This window comes from Trachurus trachurus (genome assembly GCF_905171665.1).
Source record: "Trachurus trachurus genome assembly, chromosome: 22".
NCBI lineage: Eukaryota > Metazoa > Chordata > Actinopteri > Carangiformes > Carangidae > Trachurus > Trachurus trachurus.
In genome coordinates, this window is record NC_139907.1 from 25,923,315 (window position 1) to 25,942,680 (window position 19,366).

General features: G+C 42.5%; 1 protein-coding gene across 1 annotated transcript in view; it reads right to left on the bottom strand.

Annotated features, from left to right (window-relative positions):
• Nucleotides 1–19,366, bottom strand: part of alk (ALK receptor tyrosine kinase) — a gene marked incomplete at its 5' end in the record, with an annotated part of 369,133 nt that overhangs the window by 211,071 nt on the left and 138,696 nt on the right. The gene's annotated exons all lie outside the window — the stretch shown is intronic.

The window sequence follows — 19,366 nt, forward strand, 5'->3', positions numbered from 1 at the left end:
TCAGCCAATTGATGAAAACATAGTGAGTTCACACACAAGACATGCACTGTCTCTGTATTGTTGTGCCTGTAGTTGAAATAATACAATCTCATATTTACACTAAGAAGCTGAACCAAGTATGGCGCAATGTTCTACAACTCAAGCAAAATAGCAAAATATGGTGTAAACTATTTTTTTTTTTTTGAGTCTTGGTCTCGGGCTTGAGCTGAACTAGTCTTGGTCTTGACTTGGTCTGTCTTGGTCTTGGTCTTGATACTCTCTGGTCTTGGTAGTGTTTTGGTCTCGGTTTAGGTGGTCGTGACTACAAGTCTACTGTGGAGATGTGTCACTTTAAGACGACTGCTCAAATGTCACACTTTGAAACCCCCTTTTAAAAAATATCACAGAATTGTTCCTGTAATACTAAATCAATGTTTGCTCCTTAAAATGTTAGAAACATTGTTAATATTGTAAGAAATACTTTGGGGGGAAAAAACATTCAGCAATGAAATAACCTTGAGAACTGGAATAGGAAATCAGCAATTGTTTGCATTGCCTTAGCTAGCTGCCCTGTGCAAGTAATTAAGCCTGTGAGTGACAGACACCTTTATAAGCAGCTACACTTTTCAACAATGACATGGAAATCAGACTGCCTTGGTACACTCTAAGACTCGTGTTCATGGCACCTCTACTCCAATAGCTCAAGCTTAATCTACATACAGTAAGGTTTAAAAATAATGGTTAATAACCAAACAGCCTTCTGTGAAACTCAAGGGGGAAATTTACTTAGGGAACCTGCTGTTTGAACTGTATAACATAAATTAGTGAGTTCACTATCTCTTCCTTGACTTCAAAGCATTTGTCCATGATACTGACTTGTTTGTTTTGTTACATCATCAAAGCACCAACCATCTGAATTGGCCGTACTCGATGACTGAGGCATTGATTCGTTTTTTTTTTTTAGCTCCCCTATTACTCAGGAGACAACTAACATGTTGGTGTGTGTGAGTATAATGAACTGGCTAGTCTGATATTTCATGCACATATGAATCATTCATCAAAGAGCAAGTTTCAAAGCCCTACTCTATGCACGAGAGGTGGTGATCATAAAGGTGAAAGTGCTGTAGTACAGATTGCACTGACTGGGATAATACCGCTTTCTGGGGCACAGGATCAGAACTGCTTGTGAGTGAGTGGAAAGAAAAGTTAAAGTTATAAAAGACTGTCAGTAGAACAATTTACTTTACCTAGTATTTTATACTGTTTTTGAAGTAAATATATCCACTTCATAGTGCTGCTCTGCACATGGCTCAAACCAAACCCCTCATTTCTCATGAAGGACTTTTGTTTGCAAACGTACCAACAAACAGATGTAAGGTGGAGCATGCAGGTCATCCTGGGTTCTTGAGTTGACTAATTACTCATGCAGTAGTCATACAACCATTTCTAAACGTACAATCAACCACGACCATTCACAGACACTGTGACGCAACTTCTCTTCCTTATTGAAGAAAGGTAGAAATGCAACACTGAAGCATGCGGTATTGAACAACCTTCGCAAGTGTGCACACAATAATGGAGCTGAAGTAACAACAATACCAGTACTATTATTGTTTTGTATTCATTTTTCCAGAGGGACAAGAGAGCATTTAGCTCTCCCTGCTTGTGCCTGACTGCTCATCAATCAGCAGCAGCGACACACGACACAGTAGCGTGAACAAGCACAGTGAAGACAGACGGAGCTGCCAGTCCTACTCCTCAAGTAAGAAAAAAATGACACTTGTTGTCTAGTGTCCAGTTGAAACGGGGAGGCTTTATAAAATGTTCTCCCAAAATCTATGTGGTAAAGACAGCTCATAATGTTTTGTTGCTGTTTAAAGTTTCTATAAAGCACACAGCACTACCCCGTTGGGCTCATCTTTGATTACAGTGACCAAGCAACTATTTAATTAAAATCAATCATTTAATTTTGGCAACTGATTTGGATGTTACTGTTAAAGGGATAGTCCAACATTTTGGCAAATTGGCCCATTGCCATAATCGCTATAGTCATAGCAGTAGGTTTGTTACCTTTAATTGTCAGTGTAAGCTATTTTTAGAACGGCAGAGCAGAGCTGCAGGCTGCTTAGAGCTACGCTATAGGCTAAAGGAATTTCTTGGTTTCCCTCATCAAACTCATCAAATACAAAATACAAAAACTCTAAAACGCTTTCGTGGACAAGTTGTGACCTGAACATTCACCACGCTATTAGATAATAATGGAAAGTTACGAAACGGAGCTGTTTGAGGTAAATACAGAGTAAATACAGAGTCTGCTTGCTGAAAAACTGTCCCTGAACGCAACTCGCATCAGCGGTTTTGCATGAATTTACCTCTAAAACAACTCTGTCTGGTAACGTTCCGTTAATATCTCATAGCGTGGTGAATGTGCAGCTCACAACTTGTCCACGACAGCGTTTTGGAGTTGTTGGATTGTGTATTTGATGAGATTGATGAGGGAAACCAAGAAATTCCATTAGCCTCCGTAGCGTAGCTCTGAACAGCTCGCGGCTCTGCTCCTCCGTTCTAAAAATAGCTCACACTGACAATTAAAGGTAACGAACCTACTGCTATGACTATAGCGATTATGGCAATGGGCCAATTTGCCAAAATGTTGAACTATCCCTTTAAGCAGGAGCAGCATTTCTGCCTTACTACTGTCTCCAAAACATTTTCCATACATAACCATTTTAATAAATCACCTACTTAGCTATTAAAGAATGGGAAATGACCCAGTCAACTCCTCTTTCCTTGGGCATACAGTAAAGAAAAAGAGCCACTGTTTGATCTAACATTCTCCTCCATCATACAGTTTAACAAGGAGCCCACTACCCAGAGTGGCAGCTGCATGTGTCTAACATGACAGTGCACATCAGAGAGACTGGAGCAGTCTTTCATGTATTTAAAAGAGATGACAGAGTCATTTCTACATAGCTGCACACACATACTGTACACACACCCATAAAAATATGACTGCTGGGCTTAATACTGACCAGTGACAACATACATGAGCAATTCTGATTTACATATGGATGATTTTATTATTTTATTAAATTAGAAAACTGTGAAACAGGGACTTTTCTTCTATTTTTTTGGTATTAAACTGTCTCATTTTAACCACTTCTACTTGAATTTGGTTCTACCACTCGGTTTTGTGTGTTCTTGTGTATGGTTAGGGTGTCCCAATTATTTTGAAAGCAAGGGGGAGTAGTTTTAAACCCTTAAAACAACCCCTTAAATCAGAGGGAGGCCAGGTGCAGACTTCAAGATGAAAAGCAACAAAGGCATCTTCTGTTTTCTGCATTTCTAAATTCTTCTTCAACAAAGAATGATCATCAAAACCCATGCAATAAGTAACACACACTGGAGCCGGCATTTTCAAACCTGAATAAAAACCCCTCCTATGTTGTAGCTACGTGTAACGTAGGTGAACACGTTGGCTACACTAAGTGGTGTCCCACTTCGTAGGTTAAGATCTCTACTTCTACTGTAACACTTCATCGTCAAGAGGTAGCTCCCGTTGGAGGCCACTCGAAACCTAGTATTAGTGTGAAGGGAGGGGAGATGGGACTGGGCCTTAGTGTGGCAAACCTTACACATTTTCTTTATCCTGTCCTCCCATTCATTTTGCCTTTTAAATTCTTGTAGAGGTACTGTGTGTCAGTAAAAACTGCATTACAGCATCTGAAACATACCCATTCTTAGCTATGACAGTTTTGATGTCTTTGCTGCAAGTCACAGATCAACCAAAAAACAAACAAACCGTTATTTAAGATGAGACACGGGAAAATCCCTTCAACTGACTGGCCTGACACCGACAGTGTCTCTGAATGTCATCACAAATCAAAAACCGCCACACAATACCCAAACACATACAGTCCCTCTTCCTTTGCCCCCTAAAATTTTGCAATGTCTCGCCTGTGTCACATCATGCATACATGAGGCCCCACTAACAAACACACTCCATCAAGAAAGAGCTGCTGCTGTATGAAAGTAGGCATGATTTACCACAACGCCTCCCCACTCCCCCTATAATCACTGAAGTTAATGTAATGCGGGCAGGCTTTTAAAAACTGAAATGGTACTCTATAAATCTGGCCCATCTCTTGACCTGCCATTTCTCCTTTTACTCTCTCTTCTCTCACACACACACACACAATAACTCCCTCTTTACACCAAGAGTCTGTCTGAAATCTGACTCTTAGTCCCACTACAGTTTGTCCCTATGAGCTCTGTCCATGTATCATTTTTAAGATGTTTGCCCTGTATTGTTTGTAGTTTTTAGTTTTGGGCCTGTTGTCAGTACCTCATCACCACTGGTGTGAGCTCTCTCCCAGTACCTTCAGTTTCGGATATATACATTCAGCTGATACAGTTATTTCTTTGGTCAGATTATTATAGTGCAATGCAATAACAACATTACAATATTAATACTGGACAAGTAATATGTACGAACAGTTAAACACATCAGTGAGACATCTTACAATCCCAATTTACATGAGAAACACAATCATTTTGTGTAGCTGATCCTGCTTGAACTAAGTAGTAGAAATATGAACATATTTGATGTTATAGAGTGATAACGTAATGGAGCAACCTGAAACTCAATATAATTTGCATATAAGCACATTTTCAATGGGAAAATCTGAGTTGAACTGTGATTTTAGTTCCATGCAGCTTCTTATAGATTCAGCCTGCTGCTCAAAGTGAGCAGTGAGCCTGTGTACCTCATTCATATTCAAGTCATCTAACTACAAAACTGGAAAATATGCTTCACATTTTCTTGCTTTCAAGATTATGTATGACATACTGTATAATGGAATGTTATAGAACACACAGAAAACAACTTGTCCTTGAAAAATGAATGCTTCAAGTCATTTCTAGGTAAGCTGACCAGCAGACTAGTCTCCCCTCCCCCCCTGCTGCACCTGGGTGAGCTGTTCACTCTGCAGCAAACATTAATGCAAACATCTATTTCACATAAACACACAACAGATGCATTTGCTTACTGTGTGAGTCTGTCATTAGGTCTAGTTAGTGCTACATTACTGTTGATCTGAGTGGAGTGTGTCTGGTGCGTGTCAGGGGAGGGTGAACCAGGGTGCTCGGTTCTGCTACAGCAGCAGGAGGATTTGAGGATGGGGGTGGAGAGAGCAAGAGAGGAAAAGAAAGAGAGAGGTTGGAGGTTGCCATGACGACTATGTATCTTTTTGAAAATGTCTGGATATTTGCATGAAAAGCCATTTTTGGAAATGTCTTCAGTGACACGTTCAGATGGGTTTACAAGCACATTATTTAACTTTCTGATGAGAATGACACCAATGGGAGTCACGGGCTGCAGGAAGGAGCACCCCACCATCACCCCCACCCCCCACAAGGAGACAATCAGTATGTTTACATGATGCTTGAAAAAAACAAATTATTGCCTTAATCCGACTATAATGGGACAACTGAGTGTATGTAAACGCGTTAGTCCGACTAATATCAGAGTTCTCCAACTCCGATTAAGACACCCAGATAATGCGATTGGAATTCAACTTTCTCCAGCATACATACGCCGTAATCAGAGTTTAACTGGACAATGCGTGTGCGCCAAGGGGGCAGTTGTCGGTCTGAGAAGTGAAGCTCACTTCCGCGTTCAAAAAACTGCAATCCCCCCGGCTCCTCTGGAGCAACTCCAACTGAGCCCCATGTTAAAATAGCCGACTTTACAGCTTAAAAAAACATATAGCCTGGTACATTTCATTTTTTTGGTCTCAATCGATAGTTTCTAGCCCCGCACACACTCTGAGGGGGGTGAATTTTTTTTAAACTCTACCGTTTAACTTTTATTAGGTTTAAAATTCTGGCCAATTAGGGCGCGGAAACATTGAGTGACAGGTCCGGAGACCGGCGCTGCTTCGAGGCCAGTGGGAGGGTTCTCGGCCGGCTAACCGCCGCACCGCTCCAAATATGGCAAGTAGAATCCAACATGGCGCAGTTCAAACCCCCGTAGTAGCGGCACAAAACAGACTCCCCCAAACCAATGGGTGACGTCACGGGTGCTACGTCCATTCTTTTTACAGTCTATGGTGTGCGCATGCTCCACACCCCCGACGCTGGCGTAAGACCCCGAAACAAAAACATACAAGAAAGCTGGTCGCAGAGGCTATTGTTGTAGCATTAGGGCGTTCTTGTCTGCCTCTTGAAATCACCATGACCACGAGGGATAGCGTGCACCTTATCTGCACAATAAGTAACGCGCACATTACGTACGAGATGAACAAAGCTGTACGATTAACCACCTCACTGTTGTTCCAAAATGCCAGTCTGCCACCTGGTTAATAGGTCAACCAGAAAAGGGGCCGCATTAACCCGCTGAAACGACGCATTACTGCCACCTGGTGTTGAGGAGGAGGACACGTTCCCCTCAGTTATTCTATTTTCTCAGTTGCATGTAAATTGGGATAAGGACAGAAGACCGATTAGACGCCAAAATCGAATTTTGAGCATAGCTCGATTAAGCTGTACATGTAAACGTACTGAATGACTCAATGTTGATGAACAGTACAACATCACAGGTGCAGCTGATCATCCCACTCAGGCTACTCAACAGCATTTTAGATTAATCTCTCATAAAGAAACCAAGCATGTCTTTCCTCTCTGATATATTCTACAGCCTACCTAAATAATAATGTTGTAGTAGGCTACTCGAGACAGGTCGTGTTCTCAGGACCCGTCTCAACATCACAAGGTCTTGTCTCAGTCGAGCTGCACTCTGGATTTTTTCTCAAGACCACAGCTGCAGTGACTTTTTTTTTTAACTGCAAATGTTTCTCTCTGTCTGTAATGTAATTCAATAACTTTAAGATAATCAAAATTGATCTACAACAATGCTTGTGTAACCATCTAAAAAACGTGGTTGCACCATCAAAAGTGTCAGACAGCTTTGTTTACATAAATAAATAAAGTTAGATTTTATAGCCTATCAAATTATCTTTTCTTTTTAGCTGAGGAATAATGTAAATCAATCCACATGATTATTATGAGTACCGGTACTGAACACAGTAATGGTCTTGAAAATTGTCTGGCGTTGGTTTTGCCACCGTCCTGCCCCCTCAAAGTCTTGGTCTTGACTTGGTCTCGGGTTAGGGGGACTTGGACTTGATTACAATACTACCAAATAATAGACCTTTTTCATTGCAGCCATTTTGATTTGACATAGGACAAATACAGGTGTTACCAATTATACTAATTAAGTGTAGCAGAGCTTTTCTAATGAGCCAACATGCACAATAGTAGCACTCTGATTCCGTTTGGCCTGAATGGAATGGAAACTTGTATCATTGGTAACACCTGTATGTCAAATTGCTACCATAAAAAAGGTCTATACCACTGCTAATCAACTGAAATATGGCAAGAGTGGTTAAAGTTTCTTCCTGACATAAGACAACCAAATGCTACTCGCATTTGCATATGAATGCGTGACACATTTCAACCCAACAATAACAACAAGTGGTCCCTGTGTGCAGCTACTAGCACCAGTTATTCACAAGAGGGACAATGCTGCACTACTGGGAATACACACAACTATTTATATAGGCTACGTACACAATTTCCACACAGCTGAAATAAAGTGGGCTACAGCTGAACAGGGGCACTGCCAACTCATTTACACACAACACTTGGTGCTACTCACAGAAATGCTCCACCTGAACGTAGCCTACCGCTCACCTCCACAGGTGAGTCTAGCTTTCCAGCCGCTATGTCCTCCTCCGTCACTGAAGACAACGAACCAAAAATACAGTCGGAAACGTCTTCCTTCGTCTTCTCGTCTCTTCGTAGTTTTTATAACGGTAATACTGAAAAGTTATCGCTACGTGGTCTTCAGTTAGGCAGCCACCGCCCTCTCTCCCAAACGCACTCACGTGATTCACTTGACCTATGGCTAAGCCCCGCCCCCTCCACTCACTCGGACAAACAGTCAACATTCGGTGACAGTTGCTATGGCAGCTGTCACAGTAGGAGACATTTCACAGGAGGATGATTTTTGGAGACAGAAAGATTAAATATCATCTCAAAGTCACCAAAACTTAACTTAACTTTACTGCTATGGCTGCCGTTTGCCGCGAAACGCCGATAGCGACGGGCTAACTTATGTTAGCCTATCTATGGAGTTTTGCATTATACGTTAGCATTAAAGCAGATATCAGCTTCACGGCCGTTTCGGCTAATGCTGCGTTCAAGGCAGGCTTTTGAAACCGTAAGTTACAGCTTCAAGTCACAACTACGATTTGGTAGCGTTCCAGGTAACCCGTAGCTCGTGTTTTTACCATCCTGTTGTCTGTGAAAGTTCCCTATAACGGCCACTCGTAACTTCCGACCCGTGAACTCGTACCAGATCGAACTGGTATGACTTCACAGGAAGGAAAAACACAAAGTACGAGTTTCTTTGAACGCACCATGAGTTAGCAGCCCCCGCCCTTGTCAGGCATCAATTGGTCCTCGTGCTACGTCACCACATTCACGCGCATCCCTTGGCTGCACACACAGCCCTTCATGCCGTTCTCTCTCCTCATTGGATAACACTTGTATCCCACAAGGAAAATTTTCTCCTCGGGTTACAGCAGAGCAGAGTGACGGAGAGACTCGTGTTTAGGCTGAAATACTTCATGTAAGTGATTGCTGACGGAAAATAGGACTATTTAGGACTTATATTAACAAAAACATTCCACTGATATCTGCTTTAAGCTAGCGGGCTTTATGCTTAGTTGTGATGCTGGCTAACATCCAAACATCTCTGACAATATGTTGCCTCAAATACGTTGTTGACTTAACTTAGAACAGATGTAGACATCCTTGTTAAGTTTATCCACGTTTAGTTGGTGTTGTGGTCTACTGCATAACTTTATCCAGAGCAGACACTTCTCTCGAATGAAAACTGACTAACTGCAATGCATTTCAATGGACGTAGAAGCAGAGACTGTCCGAGTGTATGGGCTAGCTATGCACACTGTGATTGGCTCATCGTGTTTGGGGGCGAGGCTTAGCCATAGGTCAATTAAGGCCTCTGGTCACGAGTTCACCTGCATGAACAACGCTGAAGTGGCTGGAGAGTTAAAGCAGAAGCAAAGATATTCAATATGTAAATAAACCGTATAAACCGTCTTTGGCAGAAGTCTAAGCAATCCGGTTGTTTTGGCTAACTTCTTGTCAGCCGATGGAGTTAGCAGTCCCTGCCCTCGTCTCTACGTCACCACATTCACGCGCATCCCTTGGCTGCACATACAGAGAGGACCGCCCCTTTATGCCGTTCTCTCTCCTCATTGGATAAAGGTTGTAGGATACAAGGAAAGTTTTCTCCTCGGCTTACAGCAGAGCAGAGTGACTGACAGACCCGTGTTTCAGACCAAACACTCTATAAGTAGGAAGATATAACTATTTAAGACTTATATTAACACAAACATTCCGCTTACATCTGCTTTAATTTACTCATTTAACAACGATTGAAAGAACAATAACCATCATTTTGATATCCTTGTTTTGTTTACTTTTTTTGTTTATTTTACCTATTTTTTAATCATGAATTTAAATTTGTTTCACTGTTGTAATAAAAAAAAAAAGTAATAATCAAATCAAATCAAAGGCTATTATAAATGCAACATTGTGGATAGAGTGAAATAAACACATTTATTATGTCACAGTCATACCTCATCAAAAATATTAGGCCACGCCAGTATTGTCTCATTCCAGGACACACTTACTCTGTCTGATGAGTTGTAACATAGTGCACAGTGCTATAATGCAATTACCTTAACCAAAAACTGAATGCAGTAGAGCATTTCACATGTGTATGTGTGTGTACTCATGTTTGTCAGTTTCTCCTTGCAGCCCCCGAGCTATTGATCAGTTGTCGTGCAGACTACTGCACCATGCCTCTCATGTTAACACAGACAGTACAGGGATATAAAATGACTTCTGTGGCTTGCAGGGCACGCAAAAAAAAGGAAAAAGTGACAAATGAATCTTCCATTAATGAATGAATTACTAGCAATCACACTCCAACAATTGGTGTGGTTTCACGAAGCCGAGCTAAATGATTTTTATTTGATCTCGAGAGGGAACTGAGGATTTTAGAGGTTGCACTGTCATTGCATAATGAAGGCAGCAAATCAGTCACGTAGCTACACTGGGAGCTCAAAGCAAAAATCAACATTAAACCGAGATGAGGCTGCGTAGCACCCCATCCATAAATAGCAATTACCAGTAATGACAAACATGTACTTGTATGCACACAAAAGAACAACTCATGTTGCACCCAAAAATGGCAAAATCGGGGGGGTTTTGCAGGCAACACAAACAACAGGAGGTTTAAGCCACGCAGTTCAGCTCAGACACACTGTGATGTTTAAATGGTATCCTGCTACTTCTCTAATTCCTGTGGTTCTCTCCACCCACCTGCTGGTCAGGCACCGTGTGCAGTAACTCATCAGAGAAGAGACCAGGCAGGGTGAAACACAATTACCTTGCCTCCATCTGTCTGCGTGTGAGCTCTCTCCCTTTATATTTGCACACATACACAAGGCAGCCGCTCATTTCATCAAAACACACAAACACACACACAGCACATTATGCATCACACAGAAGCAACTAACATCCAATGTTTACCTATTTTCTCTCACCCCCTTGCTCCCCTCCAGATTCAGGGCATCCCACTGTCATTGCCATCACGCTGACCCCACTCAAAGCAATCTACACAACCCTCATGTCCCTCTCAACAATCCCACCATCCACAACACACAAATCACTGAACCTGGCCGCTGCTAGTGTAGAGGCTGAGCCTGTAATCCATGTATTATACTGTAGGGCCACACATGTTTGCTTTAAGGACAGATATTTAGCTGAAGCGGTGGCTCCGCTTAACACCTATGATGACAGCGATGACGTGAAGTTGACTTGGAAATTTGGACTAAAATTTAAAAAAAAAAACAGCAAAAAAGCATGGAACCCTGGAAGTCAACAAGACTGTCTCACATTAAGAGCAATACCTTTCAAACAGAAGAGGATTCCAGCAACACAATAAATCTTTTAAGTCTCTGCAGCTTATGGAGAGTGGTGTGAGATTCAGACAAAAACAAATAACAAGAAAGGATTTTTCCTTTTTCTCCCCCTGTTCACTGCTGTTTGTCAACACTTTACAGGTCATTAAACGATGCCTATGGTGCACAGTATTAAATTGTTTTATTACAAATGAGAAGGCACCAGGAAGCAGGAAATAAAGCCTTTGATAAGCCAACTTTTAGCGCTTTCCCTGAGCTGTTGTTTCATTATTATTTGTTACAGTTATAGAGCATGGATTATCAAATGAGTCAGCATATTAGGTTTGCTGGATTTTTATTTAAAAAATCCTGATCCTGCCGGTGCTGGTAAAAACTCATACTCCAGATAGTTGTGTGTATTCAGCTAACATACAGCTGCAGAAACATTTTATTCACAGCTTTTCACAGCCTTTTACAAATGAAAGACAGACCTTTTTGTGTATCATTTTACATTATACAGCGAAACCCTTTCTCCTTTAAAGTGATAGTTCACCCAAAATTCAAATTTCACTCATTATCTACTCACCCTCATGTCAACTAAGAGCTGTGAGAGTCCTCCGTTCCTTCTCTGAGTTACGGGGGGGTCCGCGCAGCACTATTTGTCCATATAATGGTTGTCAATGGATACCAACTTTCTTCGTCCAAAAAGACACACCAAAAACATCCAAATACCTCCATACTGCTCGTCTGTAATGTCCCTCTTGTATTAAAGCCCCGACATGAGAAATTGTTCCGAAAAAAATGTAATAAGTCTATATTTTAAGCTTGTTTGTAGCGGAAGCTCCTAGTGTCTCGGTTCACTGCTCTTCCTGTGTCAGTGCACTGACCGGCGGAACAATTTCTCATGTCGGGGCTTCAATACAAGAGGGACATTACAGACGAGCAGTATGGAGGTATTTGGATGTTTTTTGGTGTGTCTTTTTGGACGAAGAAAGTTGGTATCCATTGACAACCATTATATGGACAAATACTGCTGCGCGGACCCCCCCCGTAACTCAGAGAAGGCATGGAGGACTCTGAAAATTCTCACAGCCCTTAGTCGACATGAGGGTGAGTAGATAATGAGTGAAATTTGAATTTTGGGTGAACTATCCCTTTAATGTTTAACAGATGGGCTTTTTACTGTGGTACATTTGAACTCTCCTATGAAATAAAATGGTGTATAGGAGGAAGCTGAAAGGTCAGCGTGTTTGATCAATACTATGTCTGTTTTCTATCACTCAAGCAGCCATTGAGCTGTTAAATATGGCAATGGGTTAAATGATTTATTAATAAACCTTTTCCGCCCACACTGGGGCCTAAATCATGACCCCTGATGTTTCCTTAGACAAGGCTTTGGCGAATGAAACAGATGAGAGGGTATCACAGCCATCCTTTGATCGATACCTTCACATAAGCTACGATTGTGGTTATTTTCTAAAGAAAATTGCCCATGATTGAATGTCCGTGTGTCTACATGTTTTGTAAGTGTGTGAGAGAGAAAGAGATTAGGCCTGTATACATGTGAATTCGTATGTATGCTTATGCACAAGTGACCTAGTGCATCAATCACAAACTGACAATATCAATACTGACAAGCAGTCAGAGACAAATCCAGCGGGATTCCTCCTCATCCCCTGGCGCGGTGAATGCGACACTAGGCTGAGATTGGGGAGCTGGAGAGGTGGGGGGGAGATAAGTGTAAAATCACCTTGCCCAAGGGTACGGCCAGCACAGATCAATATCTGGGAGAATTGATGCCAAGCAGTGGCAAACAGGTACATGTATGGTGTGTGTGTGTGTGTGTGTGTGTGTGAATGCAGTGGCCCTACAGAGACAGACAGGCTGAGGATGAACAGCAGCTCCCCCTGTTGGATAGAAATCACTGCTGAAGGGAATGACATCAAGACTTCTGACTGCAATGACTGGGTTAGGATTACAACCGGGGCTTTCAGCATGTGGACCATGAATGATTGAATTACAAAGAAACCTGGTCATAGATCACTCACTTCAATTTATTCAGCATTGGGTGTTACAGTAATGGATGTATCCTTCTGTCCACAGAGGAGTGTTTTAATCCTTGTTCAATTCAATTCACTTTATTTATCTGTGTTTTATGTTGTGTCTTTTGCATTTGTCTACATATTTTACAGTATAGGTTCAATTTTCAGCCGAGACATCTTTTTTCTGTGTGTCAGCCAGATTGTAAATGTGTACCACAAACCACAAAGCAGTGGTGGAAGGAGCACTCAAGTTAAAATACCTATTTTGTACAATGGCACTATAAGGAATTCTTACAATATATGCACTATTGTGTGCAGCATTTTTGGTTGTGGCGGTGGGAATGATTTGAACAATATTTATGTTGGGTTTTTTTTTTCAATTACTTTGAAATACAAACAAACTGTAAGCTATGGCAATATGGATGTCAGTAAAGCAGGACCAAATTTATTCTATAGTTGGTGGTTGGGTGAAGAAGTGCCACCTTTAAAGCTTGTTTTGGGATTTTCTAGTTTTCTAGTATCTATTTTTTTGCCTTTACATTTTGTTCTCAGGATATCATTAATACGTTGTTATATTCTTTGCAGAAACTATACTTGTTAATTGACAGATTATCATGGTGTTGTAGTTGCTGCTGTCTCTGTTGGTCTGTTTAGGTTGACCGCATGGTGGATTGGATTTAATTACCCATATACATGGTCTGTACTGTATTTGGGTCCACTTAAGATTGGGTTTATTTTTTGAAAATTCATTTAGGCATCTGACCCATGAAGACCACTTTGTGCCTGTGTGTAAATCTGTTGCTCATTATAGGATGTTCTTCTAGTCATATACTAGATAAGTGAGTGTATAATTCATTAATTCAGGTTTTATGCCTCCACTCTGTGGGTAGAGCCATCGTGTGTTCAGATTATACATTCTCATGAGAGGCAAAACATATGAACAAATCTAATTGGACTCGATGAGAACTGGTGAAATTGTGTGGTCAAAGGTCAATGCGACACATTAAACATATAAGTCAAGACTTGACAAGTTAATTAACTTCAGCTCGACATGTTGGTGAAGACATACAAGGTGGTAATTCTAATAGTCTTATATTTTGTAGGCTACAAATGTGTTAAATGGCCACAGGTGTTCTTCCACTGAGAGAGTGGGGTGGGTGGTGGGGGTTAGTGGGTTTTGGAAGCTGCTGCAGAAAAAGCCTTGTAAGTTCATGCAGCCGGGTGCAAACCCACCTCAAATAGTATTATTTAATAATAGTCTTCAATCCAGATAAGAAAAAAAAAAACCCTGGGATCCAGCCTGAATCTGGCTTCAGAGCATTAACATTTATTTTCTGCAAAATGTGCATTTTTTCTACCCAGCACACCTCTTTCCACCACAGACATCCAGCGAGTATTTATGTACAGCAGCAGTCATAAAACCTCCACCCCGTCCTTGCACACCTTCGCCCCATTGATGCGTTTGATAGGTGCTGCCTTCGGTCTGACATTATTTGGCTCATTTTTCATTTTTTTCGTTCTCTCTCTCTCTCTCTCTCCGCTCATAACAAACATAGACTGAGCTCAAGTGTGTGTGTGTGTGTGTGTGTGTGTGTGTGAGAGGGGGTGAGCATTGCAAGGATAAGAAGGCAGGGAGAAAGCACTGTGTGAGCATGCATGTGTGAATGTCAGTCAATGTCAGCAAGGGTTTAAGTATCTGGGTGTGTGTATCCACACTTGTACATTTATCTGAGTGTAAAAAAGGGAACGGAGCGATATTTCACCCTTCGTAAACTGCCTTAAAGAGAGTCAAGTGTCCTTCCTTCCCTCCCCGCTGTGTTTTGATTGAGGGGATGCTTCAAATAACCCCACTACACTACACTATAGCGGCACATATTAAGTGTCCAGTGTCTTCTTAAAAAAAAAAAAAACCTAAACAATGAAGCAGGTCCTTTCACACAGTGAAATCAAGACTGAGTTTGGCACTCGAAAAAGAGGGCCACATCCTTAGCTGCTCTCCTCAGGTGGCAATTTTCATTGCATTGCAGTCAACAAAAGACGAGCTGCTCTGCAATCTCGTGTGTGTTTGAGTGATGGGCCTGTGCAGCAGACGCACAATGGAAAGGAGAGCAAATTGAAAGCAGGTAATCACAGTAGTAGTCTATTCTGGAACTCGCACACCCGAGAGACAAAAGTGGACAGATGAAGTGTAGGGCAGGGGAAAGAATAATCAGCGTTGTTGTCCCTCCTTTGGGCCATTAATGTGATATGGGCCTGTCCCAGAGTGGAGACCCTCAGCTCAACCATTTTATTTGTGCCTTGCCGCCCTGGACTCATTCCCTCACACAGCAACAGCAAACACTTTGAACATCAGCTGCTTTTCACACATCCCCTTCGTCAATGTTGACCGTTAAATTAAAAACTCACCAATGTGCCGTCTTTTGTCTTACTTTTAAATGATATGAAAATAAATTCCTCTTGTTCCTGTGGCTCATTTGTAATGTTGGCGCCTTAGGAAGAGAAATGCGACCTAGGCCACGGCGCAGTGATTAAGGCCATATTGACAACTAAATTAATTCCTGATTGGCTGGCACGACGGTTGGCCTCAGTTACCCTGTCTCTCAGAGAGAAAGCAATTCCCTTTAAAGATTTTCTTGCCCATTATTTCCCCACTCCTTCTCCCGCACCTATGAATTCCAGATTTCTTTCTCTTTTTTTTTCTCCCCCGTTGAAATCCCGTCTCCAGGCAAAACCTCATTTCCCCAACCAAAGGGCATCGAAGGTTGAGTCATATAATTCTACATTTGTCTTAGAAACGCAGGGAGGCAGCATATGAATCACTTTTATGGGCCCCGGTGTGCATGAACCCTTGTCGCTACAGCTGCTATGATATCTTGTCATTCACACTACGCTGAATGCCGCCGCACCGCTGCCACTTTTGCTGTGAGTGCTTCCATGTTCCAAAGGGGAGGGAAATGATGACATCCCTCCTCGCAGTAATGATAACATTTGGAACCCAGGACATGGTGGAGCTGGGGGAAAAAAAAAAAAGACTATCAGGCGGACAGCCATTGTCAGTCAGCTGCTGTCACAGAGAGAGGGGCAGAATGCCAGGACGTCTGATGCCTAGTTGCATGCCACTGTGTGTCTGACAGCTGCCAGCGCTGCCCAAGAGCCTGGGAAGGGAGGAGAGGGGGGCGGGGGGGCATCATCCGTGAGGTGAGCTGCCGCTGCCGTGTCAAGGGCCGGGGATGGAGACGAGGTGAGCGTGCGGAGACGTGCTTGTCAACACAATATTTGCTGAAGACACGCACACACATGAGACAGCAGCCTCAGGAACATGCTCGCTGAATGTGACGGCAGCCTACACATCTGAGGCGAGCATGCAAACACACATGTGCATAATCAAAAGCAAACCATCAAAGCATGGATTAACGTGGCTGGCTGCAGAGCAAAGTGCTTTTCCTATAACCTGCTTCAGTTACCAGGCTGACAGAGAATAAACGGTGACCCTATTACTGCTGTGGGAACATTGAACCTCCTAATACCCGCCGAATAAGAAAGGGTAAAGAGTTGGACCTGGGTGTTAAAGAGCCTCTTAGGAATCCTTTCAGGCTCACTAGACCGTCTTTGAAGCCGATCAAAATCAATATTCCCTCAAAAGCTCCCGTGAACCTATAGGCACAATGTTCAGGGAGAAAACAAAATATGAAAAGAGCTGCATCAGACAATTGAGGGCCTCTGTGAAACAGCCTTCACTCTATATAATCTCTTTAAGCCCTGGTAAACAAGGCTGAGTATCAACAGGTACAGGCACAAAACACTTTGTGATCTATTTTCATAAATTATCAAGAGTGGTCTCAGAGGCTAGAGCACACATCCCACAAAATAGTTGATGAGATACTGTTAGATGTTGTATCTTTTTGAATGCCCTGCAGGGAGATTATGTTATGGAAATAAATTGCATTATGGCTAAATGAAAGAAAGCACTTTTATAACACTGTAAGTGAAAGTCTAACCATCAACAAACCTTGAGATTGCAGACAGCCCACAACACAGAAAGCTCCGAAATATAAATCTCACTCCCACTCCTCTCATTCACTAATCCACATAGCCTACCATTTAACTCTTCAGCGCCTCTTTCCATGGCAACTATGAGCTTCACTTTGTGCAAACTTTGCATCCAAAAGTGCAGCTCAGCCGGGTCAAGTGAGGCATGATAAAACACACAGATGTCCTTCTGTGAGGCTATGCTTGTTTTAATCCCTGCGCTCCCTCCATCATCCACTCCAACATTTGTGCATGTCAAAGCCTTCACCATGGAGTCAGCATGTGTGTGTGTGTGTGTGTGTGTGTGTGAATGGGGCAAACAGAGAGCAGGCAAATCAGGACTGTTGTCTCTTTGAGGAGTGTGCCGCGAGTAGCTTTCAAATAATCTCCTTTCACACAGAATGTCCAAACCCCCTTAAAGGGATAGTTCAACATTTTGGCAAATTGGCCCATTGCCATAATCCCTATAGTTTTAGGAATAAATTCATTACCTTTAACTGTCGGTGCAAGCTATTTTTAAAACGGTGGAGCAGAGCCGCGAGCTGCTCAGAGCTACGCTACGGAGGCTTATGGGATTTCTTGGTTTACCTCATCAATCTCATCAAATACACAATCCAACAACTCCAAATCGCTCTGGTGGACAAGTTGTGACCTGCACATTCACCATGCTATGAGATAATAACGGAACGTTATGAGACAGAGTTGTTTTAGAGGAAAATGCAGAGACTGCTTCCTGAAAAACTGCCCCCAACGGGAACGCGCATCAGCGGCTTTGCATGAATTTACCTCAAAAAACAACTCTGTCTTGTAACTTTCTGTTATTATCTCATAGCGTAGTGCCGTTCTAAAAACAGCTTGCACCGACAATTAAAGGTAACAAACCTACTCCTAAAACTTTAGGGATTATGGCAATGGGCCAATTTGCCAAAATGTTGAACTATCCCTTTAACCATTAACATTAGCATTTAAACCAACCCCAAGCTACTCAGGCATTCAGAGTCAGTCATTGTAGAATGTGTACTAGGTGTCTCATTTACAGTAACTCATTAAATTAAAATTATATTTCACATCACAAGCAGATTGTGTTAAACACGTTATTGCATTTGAGGGCTAATAGACATTAATCTCATTAAAGTGAATTACCTCCGTCATCTATTTTTATATTGACACAAGTCATGGAAGCACAAGCAGGAACAAGTGCATGTTTATTTTTTGATCCAGGCAAAGCAGTGATTTTAGATTAAAGTGAGGAAGTGAAGAAGCTCTCAGCAGCTGACTATAGGTTGCTGGCAAAGGCGACGCAAATGTGTGTTCCACATGTTGAAATGTAGCAAAAAATGAAAAGAATTAATCACCCACATTTGTTCCAAAATGTGTTTAGCTGCATAATTTATATTCTGAATCCGTTAAGGGAGAAACAAGCATATCTCTGAGTTTCTGAATGTTTTCAAAGCAGGCTGTTTACTTACCATCAGCAAGAATTTGAGAGTAAACAACATGCAGATGTAGAGCTTTAGAAATCTGCTAAACTGATACTTTACCCAATCACGTCAGCTCGCGAACCAGCTATTTTCAGCGGTTTACCCAGGGAGCAATGCAAAGCTACGTACATACACACACACGGCAAATATTCGTGAACTAATACGGCGGGAGTGCGTGTGTGAGCGTTGAGCGTTCGCCGCCACCAGTGGCACATTAAAACAATCACAGATTCTGTTTGAAGAAAAGACCCTCCAGGACAACACACGGCGCTCCTCTCTTTGTGCATTTAAATCAAGCTCGGTGTTTACTGAAGCATGCCCAACTGACTTCCCCCTGCCCTTGGCATGAGCTGTGGGTATCCCTTGGCGGGAAGTGAGCTGAGGATACTGCTGCTCCACATCCCAGGCCCATCGGAACTCTCGCCAGGCCTATAAGCGCCGCCATCTGACCACCTTTTCCAACGCGAGTCAGGCGTCCAGCGGCTCCTCCGTGGAGACCCGATACCTCGGAGAAGAGTCGGGAGAGATAAAGCGGTCCTGTTGCCCTTCGCACCAGCCGCAGCAATCTGACTTGTCAAACAAATTGCTCTTAGCAGCTGTTCCCCAATCTGCCCGCTGAGCCGAGTGTTGTGTGCGCTGCTGCCACCGCCGTGCCCCAGATCCCCACGCTGCTGTGTTTCTTCTCAGACGCCATAAGGACGAGCATACGTGTAGCACCCGTCAGCGGCCAGTCACCCAGACACCCGATTCACAACGTTCCGCGGTGGAGGACCTCTGC